This window comes from Bos mutus, chromosome 7 (assembly GCF_027580195.1).
Source record: "Bos mutus isolate GX-2022 chromosome 7, NWIPB_WYAK_1.1, whole genome shotgun sequence".
NCBI lineage: Eukaryota > Metazoa > Chordata > Mammalia > Artiodactyla > Bovidae > Bos > Bos mutus.
The window spans coordinates 106440322-106444957 of record NC_091623.1 but is presented as its reverse complement, the minus strand read 5'-3'; the positions used below and the strand labels follow the sequence as shown (position 1 = coordinate 106444957).

The 4636-nt window shown below is 42.4% G+C and overlaps 1 non-coding gene across 1 annotated transcript; it reads right to left on the bottom strand.

The window, feature by feature from the left end:
• Positions 1-533: 533 nt before the first annotated feature.
• TRNAS-GGA (transfer RNA serine (anticodon GGA)) lies at positions 534-605 on the bottom strand. Its single transcript has one exon. It is a non-coding gene; the product is annotated as a tRNA-Ser (tRNA).
• Positions 606-4636: the final 4031 nt, after the last annotated feature.

The following is a 4636-nucleotide window of genomic DNA, read 5'->3' as shown; positions in this document are numbered from 1 at the left end:
TCTTCTAGGAGATTTATTGTTTCATGCCTTGTATTTGAGTCTTTAAGCCATTTTTAATTTATTTTTGTGTATGGTGTGAAGGTGTGTGCTAACATCACTGATTAACATGTAGCTGTCCAGCTTTCTCAGGACCACTTGCTAAAGAGACTGTTTTTTCCCTATTGTATGTTCTGGCCTCCTTGGACTCTCTATTCTATTACATTATTCCATATATCTGTTTTTGTCCCAATAGCATGCTCTTTTGATTATTGTAGCTGTGTATTATTGTCTGAAGTCTGAGAGCATTATGCCTCTAGCTTTGTTCTTTTTCTTCAGGATTGTTTAGCAATTTGAGGTCTTTTGTTGTTCCATGTAAATTTTAGGATTATTTGTTCTAGTTCCGTGAAAAAATGTCATGGATAATTTGAGAGTGAGTGAGTGAGTGAAGTCGCTCAGTCGTGTCCGACTCTTTTCGACCCCATGGACTGTAGCCCACCAGGCTCCTCCCTCCATAGGATTCTCTGAGCAAGAGTACTGGAGATCTCCAGGGGATCTTCCCAACCCAGGGATCGAACCCGGGTTTCCTGCGTTCCAGGCAGACACTTTAACCTCTGAGCCACCAGGGAATTTGAAAGGGATCACATTAAATCTTTAGATTGCTTTGGATAGTATGGTCATTTTAACAATGTTATATCTCTGATGGTCAGCTTTGGTTTAAGGACTCCATATTAGTTTTGCCAAACTTTCTTGGAATCAAAATGCCACCTAAGAATCTTCCACTCAGCCAACCTTCCTCACTTTCTTCATTCCTTCTCTTACTCTAGTTCATAAGGGACAGTCCTACATTGCACTGTGATAGCTCTTGAGCTTTCTTAGCCTTCTTTTACTCCATTCTCATTTTCCTCCATAGGTATTTTTCCAAATTAATCTCTTACAAATCTAATCTATTATATTCATTTCCTGCTGCTGCTAAGTCACTTCAGTCGTGTCCAACTCTGTGCAACCCCATAGACGGCAGCCCACCAGGCTCCCCCGTCCCTGGGATTCTCCAGGTAAGAACACTGGAGTGGGTTACCATTTCCTTCTCCAATGCATAAAAGTGAAAAGTGAAAGTGAAGTCGCTCTGTCGTGCCCGACTCTTAGCGACCCCATGGACTGCAGCCCACCAGTCTCCTCCATCCATGGGACTTTCCAGGCAAGAGTACTGGAGTGGGGTGCCATTGCCTTCTCCGAATTCATTTCCTAGGACTGCCTTAACAAGGGTGAAAACTGAGTGGCTTAAGCAATGTAACTTAGTTTCCCACACTTTCAGAAGCTCCGAATCCCAGATCAAAGTTGCAGCAGGGTGTTTTATTTCTGAAAGCTGTGAGGGAAAACCTGTTCCAAGCTTCTCTCCTAGCATGTTGTAGCCTTAGGTGTTCCCTGAATTGTCTTCTTCCTATGTCTTTACATCATCTTTCTTTTGTACATGTCTGTCTTTGTGTTCAAATTTGCTTTTTATTATGACACTCATATTGGGTTAGAGTTCATCCTAATGACCTTATCTTAACTAGAGTATCTGCAATATTCCTACTTCCAAAAAAGATCACATTCACATGTACTGAGGGGAGTAGGACTTTAACATCTTTTTTATTAATTTTTATTGGAATATAGTTGCTTTATAATGTTGTGTTAGTTTCTACTATACAGCAAAGTGAATCAGCTATGCTTATACCTATATCCTCACTTTTTTGACTTTCTTCCCATTTAGGTGACCACAGAGCATTGAGTAGACTTCCCTGTGCTATATTGTAGGATGTCATTAGTTATCTATTTTATGCAGGGTATCAATAGCGCATATATCTTTTGTGGGGACACAGTTCAGTCCACAAAACCCATTTTAGTGTGTTCTTATGGGAGAACCTGAGCTAATTCAACAAGAGAATTCAGAAATTTCAGTAAGTCTATTTATACTTAAAACATGCATCAATGCTAGAATTATCATTTGTCCTAGCTGTATTTTTGAAAATGGAAAATCCTGTATTCTTTAAGTTATAAAAAGTGCTAGACATATTTAATCTTTAAATTAATCTAATGGAACATAATTATACTAATTATATGCATTTAAAACTTTTATCAGAAATACCTCACAATATTAATTTTAAAGTACAGCTATTTTAAGATAGGCCAGAGAGAGGATAATTTAGTTTTTCCTTTATTTTGAATAATAGTGAGATTTTACTTGGTCTAGCTCTGCTTTTCACAAACTCTGTTCCATGGAACACAATCTTTCTGTGAGATATAATAGCTATTGAAAAGTAGGGAGGTAGGTGGAGATCAAGATGGAAGAATAAAAGGATGTGAAACTCCTTTCTCTCAAAAATACATCTACACGTGGAACTATTCTCATAGAATACCTACTGAACACTGGCAAAAAATTTCATACAATCAAAGGTGCAAGAAAGATCGCCATATAACCGGGTAGAACAAAAAGGGAAAATAATGGAATTGGGATGGGACCTGCACCTCTGGGAGGGAGGTGTGAAAGAGGAAAGGTTCCTTCACCCTAGAAGCCCCTTCACTAGCTGGGAGATCAGCCAGGACAGAAAGGAAGTATCAGAGGCTCAGAAGAGAGTGCACCAGCCAGCCTGCAGCAGAGAAGACACAGAGAGACCTGAAGAGAGGGTTCTGGCCACCTCGATGACTCCCCAGCTAGAGATGCTTGCCTGCAGGTGTGCAGAGCTGCTTGGTGCTAAACTCAAGCTTCAGCGGACAGACCTGGGGAGAGGCCTCAGCCTGGCTGTGCAAAGACAGTCCCAAGGTCTTGAAATGCAGTCCCAAGGCTGCAACTGGAGATGTGTTTGTCTGTCCCATGCTGCCTAGCCTTTAAAAAATTACTAATAATGAAACTAGTTTTTCCCCTGGAGAACACTGGCATTGAACAGTCCCTCCCAATTTCCCACCCCTGGGCTAACTATAAATCCTAAGAATAGACAATTGAAAGATTTCACTCCTTTGCCACCATCAGGCGTGGCGATGTTTCCTTGCTGCTGCTAAGTCGCTTCAGTCGTGTCTGACTATGTGTGACCCCATAGACGGAAGCCCACCAGGCTCCCCTGTCCCTGGGATTCTCCAGGCAAGAACACTGGAGTGAGTTGCCATTTCCTTCTCCAATGCATGAAAGTGAAAAGTGAAAGGGAAGTTGCTTAGTCATGTCCGACTCTTAGCGACCCCATGGACTATAGCCTACCAGGCTCCTCCATCCATGGGATTTTCCAGGCAAGAGTACTGGAGTGGGGTGCCATTGCTTTCTCTGGATGTTTCCTTAGTTGGTCTAATTGTCATTCTGTCTACCTAAGTTTCCAGGGAAGAGGCTCTCCTCCTGCAAGGGTTATGAACTGTGGTCTACAAAGTCCTAAATGTTTCTGTATCAGTTGGGTTCTTTTAGTTCAGTTCAGTCGCTCAGTTGTGTCCAACTCTTCGCAACCCCATGAACTGCAGCATGCCAGGCCTCCCTGTCCATCACCAAATCCCGGAGGCCACCCAAACCCATGTCCATTGAGTCGGTGATGCCATCCAACCATCTCATCCTCTATAGTCCCTTCCTCCTCCTGCACTCAATCTTTCCCAGCATCAGGGTCTTGTCAAATGAGTCAGCCCTTTGCATCAGGTGCCCAAAGTATTGGAGTTTCAGCTTCAACATCAGTCCTTCCAATGAACACCCAGGACTGATCTCCTTTAGGATGGACGGGTTGGATCTCCTTACAGTCCAAGGGACTCTTAAGAGTCTTCTCCAACACCACAGTTCAAAAGCATCAATTCTTCAGTGCTCAGCTTTCTTTATAGTCCAACTCTCACATCCATACATGACCACTGGAAAAACCATAGCTTTGACTAGACGGACCTTTGTTGATAAATAATGTCTCTGCTTTTTAATATGCTATCTAGGTTGGTCATAACTTTCCTTCTAAGGAGTAAGTGTCTTTTAATTTCATGGCTGCAATCACCATCTGCAGTGATTTTGGAGCCCAGAAAAATAAAGTCAGCCACTGTTTCCACTGTTTCCCCATCTATTTGCCATGAAGTGATGGGACCGGATTCTTTTGGCCCCTGCTTAATCAGCTTGTGCCATTCTCTCCCTTATCCATGAACCTCCAAACAAACAGGTTTTCTTTCAGCTTCTCAGATGCTTTGAGTCCTATTCTGATTGAGGACTTTACCTAGAACACCCTCTCCTCTTCCCCTGGCCACTCCTGCACTTGGCCAGCTCATCCTTCAAACCCTGGCTTAAACAAGCTCCTTAGAGATGCCTTGTACTATCCCTGAGGTCTCTAAAGCATTACTAAGTCAATATATCCAAAGCTCTAAGAGCAGTCCCACCATCCATAGAGTTACACAAACTGGAATCACCAGCCTTAGTCTGCTGGTGACAATTGTACCTACCCTGTAGGTAGAGCCATCTGAGAGCTGAAAATGCAGAACTCTGGCTCCAGCTGTGACTGGACTTGCTGGATAAGCAAGCCAGACATCTGCTTTCCTTCTTAAGCTATTGGGTTGGCCAAAAAGTTCGTTTGAGTTTTTCCATAAGTTTGAATTTTTTTCCTGCTAGTTTGAGCAAGACTTCTATTATTATATCCAAAACAGTCCAAGCTAATAAATTTACTATCATTATCATCAT